This window comes from Dama dama, chromosome 2 (assembly GCF_033118175.1).
Source record: "Dama dama isolate Ldn47 chromosome 2, ASM3311817v1, whole genome shotgun sequence".
Classification (NCBI taxonomy): Eukaryota; Metazoa; Chordata; class Mammalia; order Artiodactyla; family Cervidae; genus Dama; species Dama dama.
The window spans coordinates 14,672,539-14,691,244 of record NC_083682.1 but is presented as its reverse complement, the minus strand read 5'-3'; the positions used below and the strand labels follow the sequence as shown (position 1 = coordinate 14,691,244).

General features: G+C 43.3%; 1 protein-coding gene and 1 long non-coding RNA gene across 13 annotated transcripts in view; one reads left to right on the top strand and one right to left on the bottom strand.

Moving 5' to 3' along the window:
* ZBTB44 (zinc finger and BTB domain containing 44) overlaps positions 1–7,534 on the bottom strand; it is a 52,377-nt gene extending 44,843 nt beyond the window's left edge. For 3 of the 12 annotated variants that reach the window (XM_061166553.1, XM_061166590.1, XM_061166559.1), the window contains exon 1: positions 7,138–7,529. The gene's annotated coding sequence lies outside the window, so the exon portion shown is untranslated. Of the gene's footprint in view, positions 1–4,091; positions 4,132–6,532; positions 6,727–7,137 lie in introns of all 12 variants that reach the window. The other 9 variants (XM_061166566.1, XM_061166579.1, XM_061166573.1 and 6 more) reach the window with 7 other exon arrangements.
* A 230-nt stretch (positions 7,535–7,764) lies between these two features.
* On the top strand, positions 7,765–13,824 carry LOC133073178 (uncharacterized). Its single transcript, XR_009696891.1, has 3 exons — positions 7,765–8,199; positions 9,000–9,165; positions 12,597–13,824. It is a non-coding gene; the product is annotated as an uncharacterized LOC133073178 (long non-coding RNA).
* Positions 13,825–18,706: the final 4,882 nt, after the last annotated feature.

Genomic DNA, 18,706 nt, shown 5'->3' with positions numbered 1-18,706 from the left:
CATTTGTAATTTTAAGGGTTTTTTAAAAAAGCTATAATTACTAAAATGGAAGAATATTTAATATAGAGACAGAAATCATGTTCTCCTAGAAAACTGAGGCATTAATAAGTTTCATTCATCAATTTTCACTCTTATAAGACAGAATTCAGAGAAGGAAATGGCAACCCACTCCAGTATTCTTGCCTAGAGAATCCCGTGGACAGAGGAGCCTGGTGGGCTGCTGTCCATAGGGTCGCAGAGTCAGACACAACTGAAGTGACTTAGCACTCATGCATGGGAGAAGGAAACGGCAACCCACTCCAGTAGCCTTGCCTGGAGAATCCCAGGGACAAGGGAGCCTAGTGGGCTCTACGGGGTGGCACAGAGTCAGACACGACTGAAGCGAATCAGCAGCAGCAGCAAGACAGAATTATCAATGTGAAAGATCACAATGATATAAGTCAGTGATTTACCCCAGAATCAGTTATGTAAAAATGTGCTGGCTAAAGTCACCTTTGGCACTAATGATAATGTTAGTGAAGAAAGTGCCCATCAAGCAGGAGTGTAATATAAATTTAATGTATCTTTATCTTTTTAAAGGCACATATACAATCACTATTTTTCGATGCCGTGACTAAAAATCCAGAGATTTCCAGCTCATTATGAAGTATTTCTTATATAAAGAACAAAAGAAAAAACTAAAGTGGCTTTCAGTTTAACAGGAGATAAGTTTCAAGAAATCAGTCAAGATACAGGAAGAACTGTTTCAATCATGAATGTGGTGGTTGCATTTAATGTAAAGACATCCCATTATAGCATATATAAAGATATGCTCACTTGTAGTCTACAAAATGCCAGGAAACCACGGTGGGGTTGGCGGGGACATATATGTATTTATATATATTAGGGCTTCCCTGGTGGCTTTGAGGGTAAAGTGTCTGCCTGCAATGCAGGAGACCCGGGTTCGATCCCTGGGTCAGGAAGATCCCCTGGAGAAGTAAATGGCAACCCACTCCAGTACTCTTGCCTGGAAAATCCCATGGACAGAGGAGATTTGTAGGCTACAGTCCATGGGGTCACAAAGAATCGGACACGACTGAGCGACTTCACTCACTTCACATATACACACAGACACATATTCAATATATATATTAAAAACTATAGTTGGAAGAAGCCCAATTAATTTGGAGCCCTCTAACTAATGAGGGAAATCCCTTTACAAAAATCTCTGATGCTTCAGCGTTTTCAGTAACAAGAGAATTCTAGCCTTTACAAGGCTAGAAAGATTTCCTCAAAGTTTAAAACCTCCAACATTATGGAAAATTTCAGATGCAATCTTCAGTGTTGCTGTAGGACTAATGTCAGTCATGTATTTGATTCATGATGAATGAAAATATATCCAATTTTATGACACATATTTAATTGTGAGATGCAGCAATGTGTTAAGTACAACACTGAAGACAGACTTTAGTTTGACACCTGGATATCACTTTACTTATTTGCAAAGATACAAGTGGCAATAACAAAGGGTTAAAGTGGGATCTGAATGAGATGATGTATAAAATATTTAGCATAGTGATACCTTTTTGAAAGGCTCAACAAATGCTGGCAGTTCTCATAACTGTATTAGCCCACTCAGTCTACCAAAACAGTTTCTAGCTGCTATGTAAGAATATATACCTGTGCTACTGTTTGTGGCACTTTTTCATCACTTTATGTTTCCTAATAATCTTCAGCAGTATATTTCACCAAGATTAAAGACAGGATGAAGGCAAATGGGCCCAATGCATATGCATTGCTCATTTTCCCACTCTATTCCTTGAGGAAAGAAATGTTTGCTCTGTTAACAAAAGCAGTGCTGGTGTACAGAGGGAAACACACTGTGGGCTCATCTTTTCCTGGGTAACAGGCAGCTGATAAACTGTGTAATTGTATTCTCACTTCAGACAGCCACTGATTGCTCCCTCTTAAATCCTCATCTGAAGGCATAATTATAGATTCTATCACATTTTGCCCAATCAAAAAAAAGTGCTATCTTCACTGATCACACATCCAAATACCTTTTATATCTGCAGATAGCATATGTACGCCAGTTCTGTTGTGTGACATATAAGTAGATGGATTTATAAAACTGTATCAACTGCCTGCCTCTTTGAAGATTATGATTTTCAGAATTCTCTGGTGGCCTAGTGGTTAGGATTTCAGGCTTTTGCTGCCAGGGCCCAGGTTCAATACCTGGTCGGGGAACTAAGATCCCGCAGGCCATGTGGCCAAAAGAAAAAAGAACTGACCCATCAATAAAGTGATTTTCAAAGTAAAGCTTGCAAAAATTAGCCTGAAATCTACTTCTCTGCTCACCTCTAAAGATTAGTCTAGTGCTCTTTGCCAGAGAAACTGGAATCTAATTGCAAAATTATGTACTCCAATATCACTTCACGTTAAGTAACACACTCTGTCCACTGTTAATCCTCCTACAGTGAAGATAATATAAGTCTATTAGATATTAAAAGGTATGACAGAGTTAAATAACACTTCATTTTAAAACTTGGGTAAGGCTTTAAGAATACTTTTAAAATATTTGACTTCTGAACCTTGTATATGGTTTATATGGCCTTCCCTGGTAGTTCAGCTGGCAAAGAATCTGTCTGCAATGCAAGAGAGCTCTGTTTAATAACTGGGTCGGAAAGACCCTCTGGAGAAGGGACAGGCTACCCACTCCAGTATTCATGGGCTTCCCTAGTGGCTCAGATGGTAAAGAATTTGCCTGAATGTTCATCGCAGCACTGTTTATAATAGCCAGGACATGGAAATAACCTAGATGCCCATCAGCAGATGAACGGATAAGGAAGCTGTGGTACATATACACCATGGAATATTACTCAGCCGTTAAAAAGAATTCATTTGAATCAGTTCTCATAAGATGGATGAAACGGGAGCCCATTATACAGAGTGAAGTAAGGCAGAAAGATAAAGACCAATACAGTATACTAACACATATATATGGAATTTAGAAAGATGTTAACGATAACCCTAAATGCAAAACAGAAAAAGAGACACAGATGTACAGAACAGACTTTTGGACTCTGTGGGAGAAGGCGAGGGTGGGATGTTTCGAGAGAACAGCATCGAAACGTATATTATCTAGGGTGAAACAGATCATCAGCCCAGGTTGGATGCATGAGACAAGTGCTCGGGCCTGGTGCACTGGCAAGACCCAGAGGGACTGGGTGCAGAGGGAGGTGGGAGGGGGGATCGGGATGGGGAACACATGTAAGTCCATGGCTGATTCATGTCAATGTATGACAAAAACCACTACAATATTGTAAAGTAATTAGCCTCCAACTAATAAAAATAAATGGAAAAAAAAAGAAAAGAAAAAAAGAAAAGAGAAAAAAAGAATCTGCCTGTATTGTGGGAACTGGGTTCAATCCCTGGGTTGGCAAGATCCCCTGGAGGAGGGCATGGCAACCCACACCAGTATTCTTGCCTGGAAAATCTCCATGGACAAGTCCCCCTGGCAGGCTATAGTCCATGGGGTCACAAATAGTCAGACTTGATGGAGCGACTAAGCACGTATAATTTATACATTCAAAAATAAAATTTAAAAAGGGAATCCTTCTACACTGTTGCTGGGAAGGTAAACTAGTGCAGCCACTATAGAGAACAGTATGGAGGTTCCTTAAAAAATTAAAAACAGAGCTACCAAATGATCCTGCAATCCCACTACTGGGCATGTATCTGTGTTCAATATAGCACTATTTACAACAGCCAACACAAGGAAGCAACCTAAATGACCATCGACAGGTAAATGGATAAAGAAGATGTGGTATGTGCACACACAATGGAATATTACTCAACCATAAAAATGAATGAAATAATGCCATGAACCTAGAGATTATCATACTAAGGGAAGTAAGACAGAGAAAGACAAATATCATATATCACTTATATGTGGAATCTAAAAAAAGTGATAGAGATGAACTTATTTACAAAACAGAAACAGACGCACAAAAAGCAAACAAAACTTATGGCTACCAAAGCGGGGAGGAAATTAGGGGTTTGGGATTAACAGATACACACTACTAGATATAAAATAAGCAACAAGGACCTACTGTATGATACAGGACACTATATCCAATATCTTGTAATAACCTATAAAGGAAAAGAATTTGAAAAAGAATATATATATGTGAATCACTTTGCTGTACACCTGAAACTAACATGTTTTAAATCAACTGTACTTCAATAAAGAGTTGTTTCTTTTGGAAAATAAAAAAAAAGAAAACCATAAAATAAAAAATGGAACTAATGAACCATAACAAATTGGCAGCATAACCAGAGAAAGTACTTCAAGTGACTTCTGAACACAGTAAATATAAATACTCTGATTACACAGCCTTCATGCAATATGTTCTAACAACAAAAATAAATGCAAAGAAATCTTAAAACTTTACTAAGAAGTTTACTGCTAGTAGTGATATTGGTAAAATATTGAAATGATTTTAAGTATATATAGTAGGATACTGCAAGTATGTTCATTTTATTAGGAACTAAGATTTTCGTTTAAGACGAGAGACAAATACAGAATCAAAGAAAAGAAAAACCTGCTATGTTAAATTTGAATTGGATATATCTCTATGAACTTGCTTAAACAAACAAGCAAAACACCATTTTTTGTTCTCCCCTCTCAAAGGGCCTAGATGCAGTGACGCTCCAGCAGCAATGAATATGCCAAACAGTCAGATCCTGGTTTCCATACACCATTTCTCACTAACAAGAGTCAGGACTTCTTGGATGAAAAGCCCATTCCTGATCTGGAACAAGCAAAGTAACAAGGTAAGCCTGGGATATTCTGCACCAGAGAGCATTCCAAGACTAATGGTGAGCAGGAGCATTAAAAAGACACAGGAACCAATTTGAAAGGGTTTTACTGTCCAAATTTGGGACAGTTTGAGCATCAAAAAGAAAAAACTGTAATGGTTATATATATTAAAAAAAAGATTAAAACTCATCCGTCCATAGTATTCCCACAAATAAGGAGAAAAAAAAATTCTGATTTGCCACCATTATGCAATGCACGCAGTGGGGGTGACTAACTCCCCAACTCTTTACCCTGAATGCTAGTAACTAAAAGGAGGACATTAACATTTTTAGGAGAAAGTTCAGTTCACTTCTAGTTAATGAAAGAAATCTTGACAGAAAATCTCCAATAAAATAACTGATTGAAGCAAGAGTCATCGCTGGATGCTATCACAGAGCAAAAGGTACCCAGAAACAGGTTGTATGTTTGGGGTCAAGATATTACCCCAAGATCATATATAAATCACAAACAGGCAAACCAAACCTTTATAGTAAATCTGGTAGTTACCACTCTGAGCAAGTGGTCACATTTAGTATCCTTAATAGTGTAGCATGATGTAACATAAAAGTACATAGGTACATAGCATCATCTATGAAATATTCTTGCCAAATAAAAGTTTTCCTTAAACTAATCTAGCTTTTCTTTAGACCTAACTTCCAGTAAGAGGAAAATTAGGAGGACAGAGGATTACATTAAATGACACCATTAGGAAATGAATAAATCCTAAAACTGGGAGCATTCTTATAAAGCAAGTGGTTTGGTTCATTGGCAGAATGAAAGGAGATGGGTACTGGTCTTCTTAAAAAAAGGATCCAAGGCATAATAACAAATGCAATGTGTGAATCTTAACTGAATACAGCTGGGGGGTGGGGTGGGGGTGGATTTTCCAGAGACCCCAGATATTTGCATATGGATTGCTAATTTAGAAAAGTGTTGATAATGATATTGGGGTCAGTATAACCACAGGAGGAAATACGGGAGTGTCCCGGTGTTTGCAATTTACTTTCAAGTGATTACACACAGAAAGGGGGGAACAACATGGCAGAAATGTCAATCACAGAACCTAGGTACTAGATAGTCATTGAAATTTTTCCTCAATTTCAAAGAGACTGATTATTTTTCATAAATAAGTGTTAAAAAAATGGTGTACCTGTACTGAAGGTACAGTAGAAAACACACCTACACTGGAAACATATCTGGGTATAAATCTCACCTTTATCACTAGTAGTGTGGCCCAAAGCAAGTTACTTAACATTACTTAAGTTTGTCTCACCTGTAAAACTCAAGTAATAATATCTAAGTCATTAGGTTGTTCTGCAAATCAGATCAGATATGGAAAAGGTTCTCATAATTAATTAATGCAAACACTGTAAAATACAAGACTATAAGAAAACATTCCCTTCATTACTGCCACATTCTGTGATTAGGAAACTACATCAGGTAAAATTAAATATTCATTGGCAGTCAAAGGGAAGTAATGAGAGTAACATTATACATGAAGATTTACACAGTATTGTTTTAAATGCAGTAATTCCAACTGAAACCCTCTAGACAAAAAAAATCTACCTATCCAAACTATTAGTAGCTCTCAAATTGTGAAGTTTGCTTTTGGTATTAGCCTCTATCCGAATAAAACAGTAAGAAAATAAGTGGAAGTTAGAATGTCTTAACCAAAATCTATAATTCACTTACCTGCCGAAAAACATGTAAGCTTTGGCCTTCATTTCTCTAAGTTCCAATAAGGCACACCATTATTAGGCTTTATTCTAAATTTTGGTTAAGCTTCAAACCACTAACAAGCATGCAGTTTCCTTCTAACGTACTCATCATTTCACTCGCAGGTAGCCCTTTTCTGGTTAGGCCAGCAGAAAACGCCTATATGCAGACTGTGCCCCAGGTAGGGAAGAAAAAAGGTTTTCGTTTTTTAAATAAATGCCACCCCTTTCTTTCCAATACCAAAGAAAAAGAAGCGGGGGAGAGCGGGGGTAACTGTGTGTTTTGGCTCGACCAGGTGAAACGCTAGCACCCCGCCTCCTCGGGGTCAGGGTGCTGAGCACACGCGCGCGCGGTCGAGGGGCGCCCTGGGAGATCGGGGCAATTTCTCCCAGACGGCGGGACGCAGGGCCAATCTCCTCCCTGAAGGCTTAGACGCCTTTGAGGGGAACCTGCGGGGTGTCTCCCGGGGCGGATGGGGGTGACGAGACCCGGCGTTCCCTTCCGCCCAGCACCCAGATGGGGGGCCGCCCGAGGGCGCGGGCGGCGAGGAGGGGCCGGCCTTGCCCTCCCTTCCCGGTTACCTGCGGACGGCGGTGCCGGGGGCCGGAGGCCTGCTGCTCCTCCTCCTCCTCCCCGCCAGGCTGAGGCGGCGAGGTGGCGGCGGCGGCGGCGGCCCGGGGGGAGGGGGCGGAGCGCGCGGCCCGCTGCCTCTCTCCTCCCCCGGGAGGCGGAGGGGACCCTATCTCGGGCCGCCGCGCCTAGGCCCGTGGACAGCCTGCGGCAGGGGCATGGCAGCTCCCAACGGCGGCGAGCCTGCGAGGTGCGAGAGTGCGAGGCGGAGGGAGGGGAGCGCTCCGGGGGCCTGAGGGGGAGGAGCGAGGGGGCCTGGCGAGCCACGCGCGGGCGGCCGTTGGGGGCGGTTGGCCGAGGGCAGGCGGCGGTTTAGGGAGCGCGGCGACGGCTCGCGTTTTCCCGGCGGGGCGGGGTGGGGAAGGGGAAGGGGAGTGAGGGGGAGGGAGGGGGAGGTTGGGAGGGAGCCGCCGCCGCGCGCGTGCGGGCCGGCGCCGCCGCCGTTGCCGCTCGGCTCACTCCAGCCTGTTTGGGGGCACTTTGTTTGTGTCCCACAATGCTCTGCGCGGGCGGCCGGGCTGGGGAAGGGGAGGGCAAGTGGGCGGGGCGAGAGCGAGCTCGGGGGCGGGGCGCGAGCGAGAGGCGGGGGAGACGCGGGTACTGCGCAAGCGCAGAGAAGGCCGCTCCCGGTAGCCGTTACTTCAACCGTCTGCGACTCAGTCTCCTGAGGCAGCGGTGGGTTCTGATACGGCCGGTGCATCTTCACAAGTGCCGAGTTACCTTCACCAGCCACCTGCGCCCTGGCCAATTCGTCCTTCTTGTGCTCGTTCGCTTAGCCGGCTTCTCGCTCAACCTGACAAGCATTTCTGGGCAAGGTTCACAGCTATTGCTTTTTTTTTTTTTTTTCCTTCTTTGAACTAAAACCGAAACAGACTCTGTTTTCTCGAGTGGTTTCTGTAGCGGCGCTGAGCCGGAACACCCCAGCCGCTTTCTCTCGGTGAGGGGGTGAGCTCGTAGTCAGCCCATTTCTCACACACGGAAACTGAGGCCTGCGGAGAGGCGGCCCCAGACAGGTGAGGACGTCGAGCCCCGCCGGCTACCGCGCCCGACCGGGTTCCGGCCCCCTGCGGCCTCGGCGCCGGGGGTTGTTCTAGAAAGTCCCCCGGCCGCCTGGCGGGACGTCCGGCTCTGAAATGGGTGGCGAGATTCACCTTGCTCCCCCAACACGAGGGCACCTAGAGCCGCTCCCCATGTAGGCCTGTTCCTTCCACACCTGGAGCCTCCTTGGGTTCCACCTCCACTAACCTGACTTTCCGACGAGGGCGTGTTCGGGACGCCCAGAAGTGATAAGTTCTGCCGGGGGCTCGAGAGTTCTCGGTCACCTGCAGAATCGCGCTCAGGGTTAGAGCTCTCGAGACCCCAAGCCTTACCGTCCCCAGGCAGGGGGTGGAGGAAGGGCGCCCCAGGCAAGCGGAGGGCTGCGCGGGGGCGGAGAGGCTGCGGCTTGCGACTCGTGAGGCGCCCCGCATCTGCATACATCGTTTTCCCACGCCCCCAGCTCTTGCACCGAAAGACAACCAAAAGGCTATGTGCAAGGTGGGCTTGACGTCCCTTTTGAAGCAGAGTGGCGTTTTCTTCTGAAACGCTTGGCAACGGCATTAATCTACCTGAGAGAATAGCACTCTGGTACCCACCCATTCCAACTACCTAAATATACTTTAGAAATAAAGGCCAGAAAACAAAATCTAACTTTATAGTGTTTTGCGGTTTCCAGCAGGTTTTCAAGTATACATAATGTTTAATCCTCACAGCAATTGTAATAGGCTAAGTTTTACTGTTACTCCCACTATCGTGTTTATTATTCCCGTTTCAGAGATGAGGAAAGTCAGGAAGATGCAAATGAGGCCCAGAAAGTTTTGTGCTGAGATTTGAAGGAGAAGGAAAAGAAGGCGAAATGCTTACCCTTAGAGGAACAGCAGCAACAGAGCAAGTCTGAAGGAAGGGCAGGAGCCTGAAGTCCTGGTGGGCCTTGTGTTAGGGTAGGTGTGCGACTTAGTACCTGGAGAAGAATCGGGTGGGAATGAAGCTGTCAAACAAATCCCCTCGACTTCTCCTAGGGCATTTAATAGGACAGTCAAAAAAGGACCACTAGGCAAGTGTTTATGTTTACTGCTTCCCTGGGGACTGAGGAGGCAGCCCTGACACAAAATATATATTACTCTCTTGTTTCTTCTCCCCTTTTATACTTTTCTATTTTTGATTTTATGTTTGAAAATTATCATTCTTTCACCCCCACCCTAGGACTGGAGGATCAGTGGATCTGTGGGGCTAGCGAATAGCTGTGGGGCCCTAAGGGCACAGTGCTAGATGCTTGGATAGGGTGTGAGAAAAAATACAAAGGTTAGCTTTGAAGGAGTCCTCTCCTCTGTTTTGGCTTTGGGCAGGGTCAGTTTCTGTGGCTTCTGCGCCTCCCACCTTCTTGGGCTAGTAGAGACTTGCCCTTGGGTTGGTGGAATATACACACCTTTCTTTGACACTAGATTAAATAATACTGCTGGGAGGATTTTATGAAACCAGAATCCTGCACACAGGTGAAACAAACAAAGGAAGACAGTATGAGGAACCTTTAATTATTAACCTGGTGTGGGTGATTCTGAGGAATTCAAATTCCAGAAGAAGAGGGTTTTATTTTATTCGTGAACTGTTTGGGGGACCAAATTCTGGCAGAAATGGCACTAGCTTGTGGTCACCCATTAGGGATGAATAGGAACTTGGTTATTTAGTCCACAACTTACTTCAGAGTATGAACACTGAACACATAGCTCAGAGATCTCTGGTCCGACTTGGATAATTCCAGTAGAGAACTCATTACTGCACACAGCACCCTTGCTCCCTTATTAATATGTTCCAACTATATTAACGAAATTAATCTTTTTTGTTCCCCAACCCTGAAACTTGGACCTCTTCTAGTATTCTCAGTTCATCATCTGTCCACTTGAGCCCATCAGCTTCACTGCTCTGCCACATCTCAGTTCCAACCCATCAACATGTCCTGCTGATTTTGTCCTTTCCTGTGTGAATTGCTCAGTCATGTCTGATGCTTTGCAACCCCATGGACTATACAGTCCATGGAATCCTCCAGGCCAGAATACTGGAGTGGGTAGCCTTTCCCTTCTCCAGGGGGTCTTCCCAACCCAGAGATCAAACCCAGGTCTCCTGCATTGCAGGTGGATTCTTTACCAACTGAGCTATCAGGGAAGCCATTCCCACGGCCACCATCCTAATCTAACTACAACCAATACCTTGTGCCCAGAGAATTGTCATACTGACTACCTGGTTTCCCAAATATACTGCCCCCTCTCTTCACTCTGCATAGCCAGAGTTACAATGCTTAGTATCACACAACAATGGCTTCCTGTTGTTATAGCAGGCAGATAGCTAGGTATGGGCAGAGAATGGGGGCAGGGACCAGGTGGCAGGAAATCTTGCAACTCTTGTAAATAGCGGGGGTCCATGGGCAGACAAAGAAAAACAGGAACCTCCAGACTGACAGGAAACCACACCTTTGAGGTGATAAGTGTCCTGGAATCAGAAAAAGAAAGGTGGGGAAAAGCGGGAATCTCCTGCATCCAACTGTAACCTTGTTCATTGTTTTCTTAAAATAAAATTAGCCTTGCAGATAAGTACCAATCATGCTCTGAAGTGATGAAACTTCTGATCTAAGCTAAAGGACAAAAATCCCTCCTCCCCTCAGGAAAATGGAGCTGGGATGAAAAATTGTATTCTAGGGAATACAATCCCTAAACTCCTTCCCCGGTGAATCTTCTGCCCCTTCATTTGTATGCCACTCATAACCAGCTTGCCAAAGAAACACAGGGCTGCAGCTCCTCACCTGTTTGCCCTCTGAGAGCATCATTGTTCAGCAGCTGAGTTGCTTCCAACTCAGACCCAATGGACTGCAGCAAGCCAGGCTTCCCTGTCCATCACCAACTCCCAGAGCCTACTCAAACTCATGTCCTTTGTGTCATTGATGTCATTCAACCATCTCATCCTCTGTCGTCCCCTTCTCTTCCTGCCTTCAATCTTGCCCAGCATCAGGGTCTTTTCCAATGAGTCAGTTCTTTGCATCAGGTGGCCAAAATATTGGAGTTTCAGCTTGAACATCAGTCCTTCCAATGAATATTCAGGACTGATTTCCTTAAGATAGACTAGTTTGATCTCCTTGCAGTCAGAGGTACTCTCAAGAGTCTTCTCCAACACCACAGTTCAAAAGTATCAATTCTTTGGTGCTCAGCTTTCTTTATGGTCCAACTCTCACGTCCATACATGACTACTGGAAGAACCATAGCTTTGACTAAACAGACCTTTGTTGGTCTTTGTCTTCCACTATCTCCTGGAATTTGCTCAGATTCATGTCCACTGAGTCTGTGATGCTATCTAGCTATGTCTTCTGCCACTCCCTCCTCTTAAATAAGCTCTAACTTTCTTAACCTCCCTGCTTTATCTGTGAATTCTTTTGCTGCAAAGAAAGAACCTTAAATTCACCGGGAATACTGTTTTTAGGATAAAATCTCAAACTTTTATCATGGCTTTCACAGCTACATAACATGAGCCTGTTTAATATATAACTTCAGCTTCAACTCTCATATTCTTTCAAGGAATTGTGCCAGCTGCAGATTTTTTTTTCGAATCTTCAAAATGCCACACACTTTCCTCCAATGTGCACATGATTCCCTCTGTGTATATATACTTTGTTCCTTAGCTAATTCATCTCAATTGACATCTCTTCTACATATATAAGTATTTAAAGAGAAAAACCACACGCCCAAATGGCATTAGTTTGATGAAGCCCATGATAGCAAAACTAGATTTAGTACTTGACCTAACTGCAGTTTCAACCTTTACCAGGAATTGATGTTAATTAACCAGTTTGGAAGTCTCAGACAACCATTTTGCCTTTTTGTATTTCTTTTTCTTGGGGATGGTCTTGATCACTGCCTCCTGTACAATGTCATGAACCTCCATTCATAGTTCTTCAAGCACTCTGTCTATCAGATCTAATCCCTTGAATCTATTAGTCACTTCCACTGTATAATCGTAAGGGATTTGATTTAGGTCATACATGAATAGTCTAGTGGTTTTCCCTACTGTCTTCAATTTAAGCCTGAATTTGGCAATAAGGAGTTCATGATCTGAGCCACAGTGAGCTCCCAGTCTTGTTTTTTCTGACTATATAGAGCTTCTCCATCTTTGGCCGCAAAGAATATAATCAGTCTCATTTCGGAATTGATCATCTGGTGATGTCCATGTGTAGAGTCTTCTCTTGTATTGTTGGAAGAGGATGTTTGCTATGATCAGTGTGTTTTCTTGGCAAAACTCTATTAGCCTTTGCCCTGCTTCATTCTGTACTCCAAGGCCAAATTTGTCTGTTACTCCAGGTATTTCTTGACTTCCTACTTTTGTATTCCAGTCCCCTATGAGGAATCAGAGATCAAATTGCCAACATCCATGATCATCAAAAAAGCAAGAGAGTTCAAGAAAAACATCTACTTCTGCTTTACTGACTATGCCAAAGCCTTTGTGTTGATCACAACAAACTGTGGAAAATTCTTAGAGTTGGGAATACCAGACCACCTGACCTGCCTCCTGAGAAATCTGTGTGCTGGTCAAGAAGCAACAGTTAGAACTGGACATGGAACAACAGGCTGGTTCCAAATCCGGAAAGGAGTACGTCAAGGCTGTATACTGTCACCCGCTTATTTAACTTATATGCAGAGTACATCATGAGAAACGCTGGGCTGGAAGAAGTGCAAGCTGGAATCAAGATTGCCGAGAGAAATATCAATAACCTCAGATATGCAGATGACACCACACTTACGGCAGAAAGCGAAGAAGAACTAAAGAGCCTTTTGATGAAAGTGAAAGAAGAGAGTGAAAAAGTTGGCTTAAAACTCAACATTCAGAAAACTAAGATCATGGCATCCTGTCCCATCACTTCATGGCAAATAGATGGGGAAATAGTAGAAACAGTGAAAGACTTTATTTTTTGGGGCTCCAAAATCACTGCAGATAGTGGAACCATGAAATTAAAAGACACTTGCTCCTTGGAAGAAAAGACCAACCCAGACAGTATATTAAAAAGCAGAGACGTTACTTTGCCAACAACGATTCGTCTAGTCAAAGCTATGGTTGTTCCAGTAGTCACGTATGGATGTGAGAGTTGGACCATAAAGAAAGCTAAGCACTGAAGAATTGATGCTTTTGAACTGTGGTGTTGGAGAAGACTCTTGAGAGTCCCTTGGACAGCAAGGAGATCCAACCAGTCCATCTTAAAGGAGATCAGTCCTGGGTGTTCATTGGAAGGACTGTTGCTGAAGCTGAAACTCTAATACTTTGGCCACCTGATGCAAAGAACTGACTCATTTGAAAAGGCCCTGATGCTGGGAAAGATTGAGGGTAGGGGGAGAAGGGGACAACAGAGGATGAGATGGTTGGATGGCATCACTGACTCAATGGACATGAGTTTGGGTAAACTCCAGGAGTTGGTGATGGACAGAGAGGCCTGGCGTTCTGCGGTTCATGGGGTCACAAAGAGTCGGACGCGACTGAGCGACTGAACTGAACTGAACAATTAAATATTTGTTTAATATTTGCCTCCCTTATTAAACTAAAAGATCCAAAAAGGCAGGACCATGTCTACTTTGGTACCATATTTTTTTCTAAGCTTAATTTAATGCTTGGAATATATTGGATTAGCCAAAACGTTTGTTTGGACTCTTCCATAAGATGTTACAGAAATACTCAAGCAAACGTTTTGGCCAACCCAATAGCATCTGTGCAAAAAATAAGTGCTGAATTGAATAACAGTGAATAGAAGCTACAGGTGGCTCAGTGGTAAAGAATCTGCCTACCAGTGCAGGAGACACAGGTTTGATTCTTGGGTTGGAAAGATCCCCTAGAGGAGGAAATGGCAACCCACTCCAGTGTTCTTGCCTAGAGAATCCCATGGATAGAGGAGCCTGGCAGGCTACAGTCCATGGGGTCGCAGAGTGTCAGATAATGACTGAGCAACTCAGCACAAATTGAAGTCAGATTTGGGAAAAATAAATAAGAGACAAAGAGTGAAGATAACTAACATTTAGTGAGTATAAGGTACTGGCCTAAATTCTCATAATACTCTTTATAATCTTTATCTTATGAAGTATATATTATAATTATCTCTAATTGACAGTTAAGGAACTGAAGAGAGAGTAAGCCATTTGCCCAGGTTCACATAGATGGTAAAGATCAGGATTCAAATCTAAGCAATCTGGCTCTAGAACCCAACATATAAGGTTGAAGTGAAAAAGTCAGTCATGTCTGACTCTTTGTAATCCCATGGACTATAGAAGTCCATGGAATTTTTCAGGCCAGAATACTGGAGTGGGTAGCATTTCCCTTTTCCAGGGGATCTTCCCAACCCAGAGATCAAACCCAGGTCTCCAGCATTGCAGGCAGATCGTTTACCAGCTGAGCCACAAGGGAAGCCCAGGAATCCTGGAGTTGGTAGCCTATCCCTTCTCCAGCAGATAATCCCAACTTAGGAATTGAACCGGGGTCTCCTGCATTGCAGGTGGATTCTTTACCAACTGAGCTATCAGGAAAGCCCCAATATAAGGTTAGAACCCTAATATATGTCAGGGTGTAAGAATACACCATACAGCTGTCTGTACTGGAGAGGAGCTGATCTCAATTTTTTGAGTCCTAAATTCGAAAATCCTAGAGAAGGGGCTCATTGGCTTAGCTCAAGTCAGGTAGTCATTCCTAAACCAACCAAGATCAGTGCAGTGGCCACCATCAGGACATGTAGATTCCATGCAGAGGGACAATTTCCAGGAGAAGGGGTCATGCCAGGAAGGAAATCTCATTGAGGGTACCCCATGTATTTCTCCCCATACATTCAATATCATCAATTCCCTTGTCTAACATCATGCTCTTTCCCCACATAGAAAAACAGATACCTTGCCTCCTTAATGAGAAACCATTTAAAGATATAACCAGCTACCGCATTCATCTCTGATTCCCAGAATCTCTGTTGATCATGTCTGGATATGATTTGACAGAATTTCGCAACCTATGGGCTAAATCACAAATTTAATGACCATCAAAAGAGAGCCACATTCTTTTTTTTTTTTTTTCTTCAGGTGTATAACACAGTGATTTGATATATTTTTTTTTTTTTAAATCCTTTTTTTTTTTTTATTAGTTGGAGGCCAATCACTTCACAACATTTCAGTGGGTTTTGTCATACATTGATATGAATCAGCCATGGATTTACACGTATTCCCCATCCCAATCCCCGCTCCCACCTCCCTCTCCACCCGATTCCCCCGAGTCCTCCCAGTGCACCAGGCTGGAGCTCTTGTCTCATGCATCCCACCTGGGCTGGTGATCTGTTTCACCATAGATAGTATACATGCTGTTCTTTTGAAATATCCCACCCTCACATTCTCCCACAGAGTTCAAAAGTCCGTTCTGTATTTCTGTGTCTCTTTTTCTGTTTTGCATATAGAGTTGTCGTTACCATCTTTCTAAATTCCATATATATGTGATAGTATGCTGTAATGTTCTTTATCTTTCTGGCTTACTTCACTCTGTATAAGGGGCTCCAGCTTCATCCATCTCATTAGGACTGGTTCAAATGAATTCTTTTTAACGGCTGAGTAATATTCCATGGTGTATATGTACCACAGCTTCCTTATCCATTCATCTGCTGATGGGCATCTAGGTTGCTTCCATGTCCTGGCTATTATAAACAGTGCTGCGATGAACATTGGGGTGCACGTGTCTCTTTCAGATCTGGTTTCCTCAGTGTGTATGCCCAGAAGTGGGATTGCTGGGTCATATGGAGAGCCACATTCTTTTGCAAAGATTCTAAAGTCAGCTCCTGCTGCTGAGTTTACCTTGAGCCAGAGATAAACTCCAAGATCCATATTAGGTAAAGTTTTCCCAGAGGCCACAAAGAAGAAAAGTTCACAGACCAAACTAAGGAGGTAAAATCACAGTTTATCAAAAAAGTTTAAAACACATAATGAGAAGTAAAGGAAAAGGTGTGGATGGACACACATTGGATAAGCTACAAACAGAGTGGAGGAACAACTCTACCTGAGCCTAATACAAAGTTCATCGTCCTGTTTTTTCCTTGTTGTGTCAGCTTGCCTATCTGGTGGTGGGGTTATGGGAATTGGAGTTGAGTCTGAGCAACGGGATCCCACAGGCTGAAGGTACATGGGGGCATCATATACACTTGTCTATTGGAAAGATGCAAGGGCAAGTATATCAGGCAAAGACCTGTATCTTGTCAGTTACCCTGGTGAGTAGCTGTGGTCTCATCTACATTTCTTGGGCAGATGACCAGTGGGGCCAGAATGGTATTATCTGTGGGTGGTTGATTTAAGGCCTCATAAACGTTGGATGCTTGTTGTACCTCATATGTATTTACTGAATCATGAATGTTTGGTACATCTTGGTCCTTCCTTCCCTTTCTATCTAGTTTGGAACATGTACGCTCCACTTGTTTTTATATCTCTCCAACATTCCTCAAATGTTCATTTCACTTTCATTTCAAATACTCAGTTTCATCTAGTCTCCTTCCTTTTTTAAAATCTTATTTTCTATAGTAAATGTAGAAAATTCCTAAAATATTCAAACAGCACATGTTATAAATTTTAAAAATCAGTTGTAGTTGAAATTACCTTGGAAAATCTCTTAGTCACCTGTAAAGTACAGTGCATTGTATTGATGAGCCGTGTTGGAGGCTGACATGCCACTGACCCAATGGGTGTTCCCTGCAGTGTGGGGACAGACTGCTCATTCCTCTCTTGGGTACCAGAGGAGGTTGTGAGCTTCTCACTCAAGACTGCTGGGCATCCACACCATGGGACGCATCCAGATACTGGGACCAGCCAAGCAAATGACAGATTCACATCTCCTACCTCCTGCTCACTCTGAGCATCCACTCACTTAGCGAAATTACACTTAGGTTTCTCTCTCTCAAGCCCACTTGAACTCATATGACTTAAATTGTGTATGTTATTCTTCTGGAAAAGACAAATATCCATAAAGATATCCATAACTTAAAAATAAACAAACCTTTAGAAGGAAAGGGAAAGCAACATATAGAAAAGCATCTGAAAAAGAATATATGTATAACTGAACCACTTTACTGCACACATGAAACTAACATAACATTGTGTTAAAAAATCAACAATGAAAGTGAAAGTCACTCAGTCGTGCCTGACTCTTTGTGACCCCATGGACCATAGAGTCCATGGAATTTTCCAGGCCAGAATACTGGAGAGGGTAGCCTTTCCCTTTTCCAGGGGATCTTCCCAACCCAGGGATTGAACCCAAGTCTCCTGCATTGCAGGCAGATTCTTTACCAGCTGAGCCACAAGGGAAGCCCAAGAATCCTGGAGTGGGTAGCCTATTCCTTCTCTAGTGGATCTTCGTGACCCAGGAATTGAACCGGGGTCTCCTGCATGCAGGCAGATTATTTACCAACTGAGCTATCAGGGAAGCCCCAAATTAGCTATATTTCAGTTTATAAAAAGAAGTCTCAAAGGATGTGCAACAGTTAATGTTGTGTGTCAACCTGGCTAGGCTGTGGTACCCAGTGATTTGGTCAACCACCAGTCTAGATGTTTCTGTGAAGATGTATTTTTAAGTGTGATTAACTTTCTCTCTCTGCCTGCTCGTGAATGTATACACCATGCATGTGCATGCTCAGTTGCTCAGTCGTGTCTGACTTTTTGCAGCCCCCGTGGACTGTAGCCTGCTAGGCTCCTCCGTTTGTGGAATTTTCTAGGCAAGAATACTGGAGTGGTTTGCCGTTTCCTACTCCAGGGAATCTTCCTGACCTAGGGATCAAACCTGTGTCTCCTGTGTTTCTTGCACTGGTAGGCAGATTCTTTACCACTGCACCACTGGGGAAGCCCATATATACACAAACTTTGTTTAAAGCACATTATCCCTCATAATGTGGATGTGTTCCATTAGATCAGTTGAAAGCCTAAAGGCTGAAGTTTCTTAAAGAAAAAGCAGTTCTGCCTCAAAATGGCAACATGGAATCCTGCCTGAATTTCCTGCCTGCTGGCCTGCCCTGCAGATTTTGGACTTGCTAGCCCCCACAATTGTGTGAGCTAAGTCCTTGAAATCTCTCTTTCTGTACCTCTATATCCTATTTGTTTTGTTTCTCTGAAGAACCCCTGAGTAACAGGATGCTATAGAATTTAGAGGAGCATATGAACAAACAGAGTCCCCAAATAATGAGTGGGAGTTTCTGAAGTAGAGAGATGAGAGCAATAACATGAAAAGGCAGTATTTACCCAAAAGAGTAGTATTTCTTGTGTCTAAGTGGAGGGAAAGGAGGATGCCTCAATGGTGCCTCCAGGCAACAAAGCAAGAAGAACGTGCATGATGTGGAACCAGCTTGAGCGCCAAGCCTCACACCTATCTCTGTCATTCATGTACTTGCCCTATAAAAATGACTTGAAGCTCTTAGAACCCAATGTTTACTTTCTAGTGCCATCTTAACTTTGG